At 28.5% G+C, this 11,743-nt stretch overlaps 1 pseudogene; it reads right to left on the reverse strand.

Annotated features, from left to right (window-relative positions):
* Positions 1–214: 214 nt before the first annotated feature.
* On the reverse strand, positions 215–2,380 carry LOC116117922 (annotated as a pseudogene).
* Between the last annotated feature and the right edge of the window lie 9,363 nt (positions 2,381–11,743).

Genomic DNA, 11,743 nt, shown 5'->3' on the forward strand with positions numbered 1-11,743 from the left:
AAATATGTTCGAACACACTGAAATTCATGATGATGAAATTTTATTCATGGTTCTGTAATTGTATGACTATAGTGATGGCAACAACGATTTAGAAAAGAATAGTTTGTAATGCGGTTTCTTGTAGGCTTCACAATAGAGGCAAATAACTAATACTCCTAATACTCCTAGTCTCCTACAGTAAGTATTGTTGTTTGGTGACAAAGAGTACCACTCACTATTGTCTCTGCACTAGACGCTCTATATCTCCTAATTCCACTTCACCTCCTTGCCATTCACTCTCATTTTGAAAGAGCATTTCAATTTGCTCCAAAGATTTCCCTTTTGTTTCTGGGACACATGTATAGACAAAAGCAACAGACAGAGCTGAAGTCAGTGAAAAGATAAAGAAGGTTCCACCCACTGTAATTGCTTGGCACAGGGAGAGGAAAGACATAGCAATCACACCACTACTGACCCTGCTCCCCACTGCTCCCAGAGCGAAAGCCTGAGCTCGCTGCCTTTAGAGAGAAAATTTCAGATGATAATACCCAACAAATCGGACCAATTCCGACAGAGAAGAAAGCTACATTGCCACAAACTGATAGAATCGCCAATCCAATCCCAAGTTGTCCTTTCCCCATAAATATCAGAGAAAGGCTTAGGCCAAGTAAGCAAATTGTCATTCCAATTGTGCTTACATAAAGCAAAGGTTTTCTACCCACTTTGTCAATAAGAATTATAGCTATTAAGATGAACACAGTTTTGGTAAACCCAACAGCAACAGTTGCAGCGAGAACCTCATAATCGATCTTAATCCCAGCATTTTTAAAGATGGTGGGGCTGTAATACACAGTCGCATCAATACCTGTAATCTGTTGGAAGCATTGGATTCCACTACCTGTAATCAACATTCTTTTAACTGCAGGAGTAGGATTTATCATTTCCTGCCACACAGCTTTCCCTTCGTAATTCTCTGCGTTAGCAATCCAGCAGCTTGTTGCATTTCAGCCAATCTCTCCTCCACTTCTCTTTCGCTTTCATTTGTCTTTGAAAGCACTACTCTTGCTTCATCAACCCTTTGCTGCATCACCAACCACCTTGGGGATTCAGGGATCACAAACAGGGCACATCCCATAAAGTTTGAAGGAAGGATCCCCGCACCAAGCATGATCCTCCAGTTTATATGTACTGGTAGTACAGAAAAAGCAAAATTCGAGATATATCCGAGTAAAATTCCAAAATTTATAAAGATCTCAAGAAAGGAGGTGAGTGATCCTCTAGCAACGGAGGGCGAGATCTCAGCTATGTATACAGGCGCGATCATCACCCCAAATCCTGTCCCCACACCAGCCAAGACCCTGCCTATTATTAGTACTGTAAAAGAAGGGGCAAGAGCCATTATAGCTGCACCTGACTCTGAAAGACAATGGCTGCAAGGGCTATTGTCCATTTCCTACCAAGGACATCTGATGTTTTGCCCCCGGCCAAACTACCCAAAAGTGAAATTATACTCAAAATTCCAACAAGAACTTCTCGTTGCACCTCACTTATCTTTAGATCTTCCTTCATAAATATAATTGCTCCAGACATTACACCCACATCTGCTGAGTGATTAGGACACGCTGTAAATAAATTTGAACCACACACAAAAAATTCAGCCAACATGACAGCAACAAAGCTAGGATGTAAATTTCGATTTTAACATTATCTTATAGAACTTAACACAGTAATTAACTATCATTTTTCCCCTTACAATTGCACCAAAAACACTATTTCTCAAAAGTGAAAACAGAAGCAATGCAGCGATTTCGAACTGTCAATAAGCAATGAGGACTAAGCATTGCAAGCTGATTTTTAGATTTTGAAGAAGATTTAGTGGAAAGCCATGCACCTTTAAACATTAATCTAAAATTTTCAGGAAAAATGTAGGTTCATAAAGCACAATTACACCAAAACAAAAGGCAGAATTGCCAACCATTTGCTAGCATAAATATTCCATAATCACCCGAGTCTGCCTTGTATACAATTATTTGGGTTGATATTAAATAATAATACTATAATTACAAAAAAAAATTACAAAGATTTTTATATAAAGTGAAGTAACAAAAAATGAATGAAAGAGTAAAACAAAAAGTCAAACTCATTAAATTTACTCTTTTATTTATTTTTTGTTACATCATTTTGTATTAAGATTTTCGTAAAATTTCTTTATAATTGTAATATTATTTAATATTAAATAGAGAGGAGAAAGACTAACAAGGAGCACAGAATTGAGAGAAGCAAAAATAGCACAGGCTGTAACATATTTTTTTGTGCCACCATTATTAATAAAAGCCACCTCTTGTTCTTGATCTTGAGTGTTAGATAATGCTATACCTTCACCATTTCCATGACCATCCATTCTTTGGTACTTGCAACCCCATTTCTTCGTCTGCATAGAATTGTGTAATTAATATTTACAAGATTTTTGTTGTATGTCTCCGTCCTTCACTCCTCTTCGTGTTTGCTCAAAAGGAGAAAGCTAGAAATACAGCTCCGGCAGAAGTTGTCTTTTGTGTGGTTATATTTTGATCTATGACTGTGAAAGATTTTATTATTTAAAAATTTTAGAAAGATTTTTGTTATTTAATTATATATTAAAAAATTATTATTATTTAACTTAAAAACAAAATTATGACTTAAACTTTCAAACTAATTAAAAAGCTTGCCAAATTTATTTTTTTTTGTAATGAAATGGATATGAAAACTTATATAATTATGTAGAATTAATAAATTTATTACCAATTACAAAATCGGGATGCCTTACAAGTTTTTTTTTTTTTTTTTTTTTTTTTTAAGGATAATTGGTATAATATACAGTGGTGGTTATTTTTATAAATCAATTGAAAGAGTGGTTAGTTTTTTAAATTATTTAATGTTTTTGTGAGCTTGCTTTAGATCTGGAGAGAGACTAAAGAGTGGCGGGCCCGGCTATTGTTCGTGTGGACCCAAAACAACTGCTGTATGTATCCTGTTGTTATTCCATAGTCTCAACAATCACAATTAAACACGTGTCTTTGCGACACGATGAAGGAAAGTGACTTCACGCACGCCTCAACATAATCCTCTGCGGTTCCCAATTGATTATCACATAATTTGATTTTAAGTAATTGACTTAGACCAAGATTTTATCTGATGAAATTAGGAGTATACCTGCAATTGGTCTTGACCGTTGGTACTATAGTCAATGTGGGTGATCAGTTCAGTTTTGTTTTGTTTTGTGCAATGAAATATGATTATTATTGTAATATTATGACTTTGATTTTTGTATAATAAGAATATTGTTTGATTACTTTGACCGTATACCAAATTTGATGTTACTAAAAATGATTTCTAAAGACTTACACCAGATTGGAACTTCTAAGCATATACATGTATGTTCAACAAAATTCAATCTAATTTGTTGAAATAAATTATACTTCACTTAACACTGGTCAACTGGACGGTGGGCTATGTGGCCTGTTTTCTTTCAATTCCAAATTAATTATCAAAATCTAACTTTTAATATTTTATTTTATTTCTTTACCAAAATTGGGCTAGATGACAAAAAATTGGGCTTGAGGTAATCTTCACCTGAGATTCTTATCAAATGGGTAATGGGCCTAATTTACGGGCTGCTGACATGTGCCTACATCTAAATGGACTTAGAAAGTTCTAGGGGTGGTTTTAAATTATAATTAAAGGAAGTTAATTTAACTTTCCCGTGTAATTCATCAGTAGCCCCATTATTAAGTACATCCTGTGAATATTTTAAATAATAATATTATACTTACAAAAAAATTTTATAAAAATTTTTAAACAAAATGAGGTAACAAAAAATAAATAAAAGACTAAAACAAAAAGTCAAACTCATTAAATTCATTCTTCCATTCATTTTTTGTCACGTTACTTTGTATGGAGATCTTTGTAAAAAAATTTTGTAAGTGTAGTATTACTCTATTTTAAATTCTCTTTTTAAACTCTGTTTAATACCAAAATTATCCTTTTAGACTTAAATAGGTTTTTTCTTTACCCCTATCTCTTAGATTATCTCCTATTTTATTTTGTCTAAGTTTGCAATCACTGAAATATGGAAAAAAGAAAGATGAGGATATGAAAAATTATATTTGGATTTAACCAAAAAAAAAAAAAATTAAATATGTTGGAGAAGTAAAAAGTGATTTTTTTTAAAAGCAATTTAAAAGTATAAATTATGAGTTTTAAATGTTATTAAAAAAAAGGAAAATAAAAAACAAAGTAGAAGGGTGCTTAGAAATTATGGTGTCCTTTATAGTAATTTTATTTAAGATTAAACTTGTAAAAAAAAAAAGGGAGCTACTAATGAAAAAAGTGGGGAGTAAAAATCACTAGCTTTTGTTAAGAAATGTGAGTTATTTTGTTTTATTGTTTATTAATGGTAGATTTGTCTTTTCATTATTTCCTTTGTTTAGCCTATATATATATCTTTGTATTTAGGTTAAATCATACTTTTTGTATTCAATTGAATTGTGCAGTATCAATGAAACCCTAGCCTCCTTTTTTTATTATTTCTTTGGATTGTTTAACATGGTATCAGAGCAAAGTTTCATGGGACGAGGCTTAATCTTAAACACAGCTTGNATATTTTAATATTTTATTTTATTTCTTTACCAAAATTGGGCTAGATGACAAAAAATTGGGCTTGAGGTAATCGTCACCTGAGATTCTTATCAAATGGGTAATGGGCCTAATTTACGGGCTCCTGACATGTGCCTACATGTAAATGGACTTAGAAAGTTCTAGGGGTGGTTTTAAATTTTAATTAAAGGAAGTTAATTTAACTTTCCCGTGTAATTCATCAGTAGCCCCATTATTAAGTACATCCTATGTATATTTTAAATTCTCTTTTTAAACTCTATTTAATACCAAAATTATCCTTTTAAGACTTAAATAGGTTTTTTCTTTACCCCTATCTCTTAGATTATCTCCTATTTTATTTTGTCTAAGTTTGCAATCACTGAAATATGGAAAAAATAAAGATGAGGATATGAAAAATTATATTTGGATTTAACAAAAATAAATAAATAAATAAATACGTTGGAGAAGTAAAAAGTGATTTTTTTAAAGCAATTTAAAAGTATAAATTATGAGTTTTAAATGTTATTAAAAAAAAGAAAAATAAAAAAACAAAGTAGAAGGGTGCTTAGAAATTATGGTGTCCTTTATAGTAATTTTATTTGAGATTAAACTTGTAAAAAAAAAAAAAAAAGGGAGCTACTAATGAAAAAAGGTGCGGAGTAAAAATCACTAGCTTTAATTAGGGATATTATAAAATAGAATAGAAATTTTTATTTTTATTTTTTTTAGTTTTTAGTTTTTAGTTTATTTATTTTTTATTTTCTTGAAAAAATAATTTGGTCCATTTTCAGTCTTTTAATTTTTTTTTTTAATTTAGATTAAGAATTAAATTAGTTTAAAAAAGAAAGAAAACAAAATTAAGGCCATTTTAGTCATTTTGCCATTTTTCGTTAAAGTTAACTCTAAATAACCGTTAGATATCTCTCAATTGAATGATTTGTAACTTCTATCCTCTCATTACTTAAGTTCTAAAATTTTGTACCCTAATGGACAATATCTCTTTTAATTAGGTTCAATAGGTTAAATATGATAATTGAGCCTTTGATGACCGAAGTCTAAGGGCACGTTTACTTATGGAAGGTGAAGGAATAGGTTTTCCATTGTTTCCTTCACTGATTTCGCAAAAGAATGGCATTGCAAATTAAAATGGTGAAATGTCATTCGTCCCAAATTTGGGATGAATGGCCATTCTAATGCTAATTATTAGTCAATATTTACCATTTTGTCATTGCGTTGAATTTTTTTCCCATTTTACCCCTAAAATAATTTATTTTAATTATTTGTAATTTAATAACTATTAAATTAAAATATTAAAAATAAATTTATTGTATTGCCCTACCATTGGCACTGTTACTATTGTTAGAATGTCATCATTGTTGTTGTTGGGACCACCCTTATCACTGATGTGCAAATCAGGTGGCTCGGAATAATTTGCACTGCCTTGGAGTAAATTTGTAGCACATACATGATACACCTCCATTATTACTACAAACGGTAACAACAATATTATAATGAGCTCAGCGGATATTAGTAACGTATTTCTTCGCCTCTCTTCCTTTTCTTATTTCGAACTTCTTTTGGCTTATTGATACGTTAAAGCTTCATTAAGTAAAAACGATGCAAATACAAAATAAAAGGCTTTATTTGATACACTTTTTTTTAATAATATTTTATTTTAAATAGGATATGATAAGATTTAAACAAATAAGATGGAATTCTGAGAATGTGTTTAATACATTTTTTTTAAAAACATTTTATGAAAATATTTAGATTATTTTAACCCCCTACATTTGTTAATTTAGCTAAACACTCTTCACAATAAAATTTTATAAATTAACAAAAACAACCCCACTCACACAACTGATTATCGACAGTCGGCCACCATCGCTGGATGGTGATTGAAAGTCCTCGAAATGGCGCACGACCGGTTATATCTAGTTAGTCGTGCACCGGTCTGTTTCCGGCTAGATCCATGGCCAAAGATATGGTCATCATCAACGATCAAATCTGGCCAGAAATGGAAAGATCGGCGCACGATAAGCTAAATCCGACCGATCGTGCATCATTTCGACGTCGGTGACTGGCAGTGGTTGTTGGTGAGTGACTGTTACTTGGGTGGGTTGGGGTGTTTTTGTTAATATATAAAATTTTATTGAGAAATGTAATTGTTAAATGTTTTGAGTTGAATAGAATATGATTAAATTTAGAACAATGATAAAACAGACGCGTTTTTTATTTTTTAGGATAAAATAGTAGAATATAATAGGGTTGGAAAAGTTAAACAAATAGGGGGAGAAGTGTTTACTTCACTACAAAAAAAAAACAAAAAAAAAAAAAACAAAACAAAATTTTAATTATCGTGAAAATTTTGCTAAGTGGTCTAAAACATAATTCACTTGACGCACAAATACTTCAATTAAAAATGTTAACAACACTCACTTTGTTACTTTTTAGACCTGGGTAAGGCCCAGTCCCCCTCAAGCCTGGGACTGGGTCTTGAAGGTCTATTTCTCATGGGTCTGGGATTGGTCCCATGTCTATAAGAAATATCAAGGCCCAGACCAGTCGGACCAGTCCTATGGGTTTCAAAAATTACCAATACCCCCTTAATTGGAAAATAACCAATGCCCCCTTAATTTTTTATATATTTCTAAATCAAAAATTATGTAGGGGGTCTATGTAATTTTTTTAGGAGGTGATTTGTAAATTTTTTAATTAGTTAGTAAATAAATATAAATGAATGGTTAATTGGTTATAAATTTAAGGTGGGTGTTTTTAATTTAAACTTTAAAAAGATAATTTAATTTTAACATAAATATAATATTCACACAATCACACTTCACAAATAAGCAATTAAATAAAATTTTTTTTATTAAATTAATTTACATCGTCCAAATCTGTGTTTCTGAAGAGGTCGAGTAGTTTGGGATCTTCAAGGTGCTGTTGTAGTCTTCTATCTGCATGAGTCCAATCCAATAAATATATTATGACTTCAATCATCTCATTGGTTAAAGAGCATCTTCTGTCTTCAACAATGTGGCCACTAATTGAGAATGTTGACTCGGATGCAATTGTCAAAATTGACACAGCTAAAATGTCACGTGCCATTTCGGCTACAATGGGGAATTGACTTGCATTTTGGCTCCACCATCTCAGTAAATCCATCTCACGTTTCTCCTTCTTCATGTAGGACATGTCCATTTGTAGGCACCAATGTAGCTCATTTTGTCCATGTTTGTACGAGCTGGAGCTGCTACTTTAACAATGTTCTATATACGTCCACATGCTCGATTCTTGTTGATAAATGTCTTCATTAGGGTCCTGGTCATCTCTGCTATCGCTAGATGTTCATTTTACTTAGTTTGATATAAATACAAAAAGGCTTTCCAATTTTCTGTCAAAGTCTATCAAACAAGAACTATAGTCATGATCTAAATGATGGCCTATCTCAGTAACCATACATTTAAATATGTGTAATTTAAACCTAGGATCTACAATAAGACATAATCCACAAAAGAATGGAATATCTAACCCATATTTCTGGTATTTTGTTTCCATTTTTAAAACAATGTCGCTTAAATTTGCATCATATCTATGTTTAACAAAAGTTTTAGAAATTTGAAGTAAAATATCTAATGCTACATTACTAGTAGGATAATAAATACCACTTAATGTATTAGTGGAATTGTAAAAAACTTTAAGAAATGAATGAAAAACATTGCAAACCGTCCAATCATCATTGTTGATGACTTCGTCCGGATAGTTCTTCCGGTTGACGAACTTTGTAATCTGTTTTGCAGTTAGCATAACTCTTTGCAACTTAAGTACGTGGAGTTCCAACGGATAGGCATGCCCGTACATAACTTCTTTGGTCGAATCGGTGGCTCCTCTTGACGACAATATTTTATGTACTCAGTCCATCTTGTATTGCTACCAGCGATGAATCCAATAGCCGCACACACCCTTTCAATCCTCAAATGTATAGCTTCTAAACCTGCTTTAATAATCAAATTGATGATGTGGTAAACACATCTTTGGTGAAAAAATTTGTCGTCCCCATGCAGATCCAATTTCTTTTCAAATAAAGAAATTGGTGCAGTGCTGGTAGCTGCATTATAAAGTGTTAATGCCACAACTCTCTCAGTTAAAATATATAATTATCTTAGTACTATGTTTATCATATAATAGTTTAAAATCTATCAATTTTTGTTATAAACGCCAACTATGATCTAGGTAATATATTATGACACTCAAAAAATCTGTTTTTGATCTAGAAGCCCATATGTCTGAAGTAAATGCAATAGATATATTCTTAAAATTTTCAAATTCTATTTTAAGTTGATCTCTTATTCTATTATAAAGTTTTAGTATGTCCCTTCTACTTGTACTTCTACTAACAAGGCTATATACTGGACAAAAACATCTTTAATCATTTCAACAAAATAAGGTTTTTAGATAAAGAAAGAGGAGAGTCTGTAGCAACTAAGGGTGAGCACAGGTAGCGGGTAAAACCGGAACCGGGGGGTAGAATCGGAACCGGAATCGAAACCGAAACCTATTCGGAACCGGTACTGTGCAGGTAGGTTCCGATTCCAATTTTTTGGAACCGATACTGTGCGGTTCTGGTTCTGGTTCCGGTTCCGGTTCTTGTGTGTGGAGGAACCGGAACCAGAACCTGTAAAAATGGTACCCTGTTTGGAACCTGTAGGGGGTACCCGGTTTGAAACTGATTTTTGGAACCTGTTTGGAACCTGTTTTAGAACCTGTTTGGAACCTGCTTTGGAACCTGGACTACAATGAAATATTTGTGAAATGTGAATAATGGAGGGTTTCTATTATTTTACATATAAAAAAATTTAAAATAGAAAAAGTTAAATTTTTAGAATAACCTAATTAAATAAATATACGAATACAATTATACTTATTACATATAAATTACACCATATTAAAAGCTTTAATATATTATAATACATTAATATTAAAGTTTTGATCAATTAAGTGAATAATTGGAATTATGATCCAATTAAAAGTGTTTTTACATTTTTAATGTTATTAAAGAATTATTTTTGAATAAATAGTATAGTTGATTAAGTAATAATATATTTAGTTATTTACTTCAATTATCAAGTTCTAAATATATCTATATAAATTAGTAATTAATTAATTATATATGAAATTGATAAACATAATAAATTTAATTACTAGTTAAATATCATACTAATCAATTATAACATTACATTATAGTTAATTTACTTAATTAATTATAATTTTATAACATTACTAATTGATTTATAGTATAATTAATTATAGCATTACATTAATTGATTACTACTTAATTAATTGACTTATAAGTTATAACATTTAGTATATTACTTATTAAATCATTAGAATTTAATTAATTTAAACATTACATTAGATTTATAATATAATACTTGTCAATTATAACATTTTATTATAAATATTAATACAAACTTAATTAAATTATTAAATTTTAATTATTATAATATTACATTAAATATATAATGTATGTACTTAATAGTTAATTCACTATAACATTACATTATATTATGATTACATTATAGTATGATTATATATTAATTTTAACATTACATAATTAAATGATTATTTAATTGATTATGACATTATTTATAAATATTAGTAATTACTAATTTACTACTAAACATTAGCATAATACTTATAAATGATTAGAAATTTAATTAATTACAACTTACATTATAAATTTATAGTACGATTATGTAATTAATTGTAACATTACATTATAATTAATTATTACTTAATTAATTATAATATCTATTATAACAAATTAATATAATATTATATTAAAGACTTATAGTATGATTACTTAATTCATTGTAACATTTCACTATTTCATTATAGTAGATTAGTTGATTACATAATATATAACATTACATATAGATGATTATTTAAATGTTATGACATTATATTATAACATTAATTATAACATTATATTATAACAAATGATTACTTAATTAAATGATTAGAAATTCAATTAATTAAATATTCAATAGTTAATAATTACTTAATTAAATTATTACATTATTACATTACATTATTTATGATCATTTAATTAATTATATATTACATAGTTAAATGATTACTTAATTAGTTATAAATTTATAATATCACATTTAAACATTAGTAATTTACACATTATTATTATTTATTACTTAATTAATGATTAAAATTTAATTAATTATAATATAACATTAAAAATCTTAACCTGATTACTTAATTCACTATAACATTATATTATAGTATATCACATAATTAATTATAACATTCATAATTAAATTATTACTTAATGGATTATGATTATGTATTATGTTTTAAACATAATAATTACTAATTTACTACATAAACATTAGCACAATCTTAATTAAATGATTAGAAATTTAATTAATTATAATATTATCTTATAACATTTCATTATAAACATTAATTAAGCATTACATTATAGTTAAATAATTACTCAATTAAATTATAACATTATTATATTACATTTATTTTGATCACTTACTTAATTATAGCATTACATAGTTAATGATTACATAATCAGTTATGAATTTATAACATTACATTATATATTAGTAATTTACTAATTATTACATTATTTATTAAACTTTAATAAATTTAACATTACCTTATATATTTATAATATGATTATTTAATCAATTAAACATTCTATTATAAACATTAATAATATTAAATGTTTGAAATTATTAATTATAATATAAATTATAGATTTATAGTATGATTACTTAATTCATTTAATATTACATTATACTATTTTATTATGATCATATAATAATTAATATTACATAATTAATTATTACTTAATTGATTATGACATTATATTATAACATTAGTAATTTACTAATTACACAATACTTAATTACATAATTAGAATTTTATTAATTATAACATTACATTATAAATTTATGGTATGATTACTTAATTAATTATAACATTCTATTATAAACAATATTACAATACTTAATTAAATGATTAACAATTTAATTAATTATAATATTACATTATAATTAAACCCTAAACCCAAATAGTATATTTGTTAGGGGTGTATTTGTAA

Source organism: Pistacia vera, unplaced genomic scaffold (genome assembly GCF_008641045.1).
Source record: "Pistacia vera cultivar Batoury unplaced genomic scaffold, PisVer_v2 Contig124, whole genome shotgun sequence".
NCBI lineage: Eukaryota > Viridiplantae > Streptophyta > Magnoliopsida > Sapindales > Anacardiaceae > Pistacia > Pistacia vera.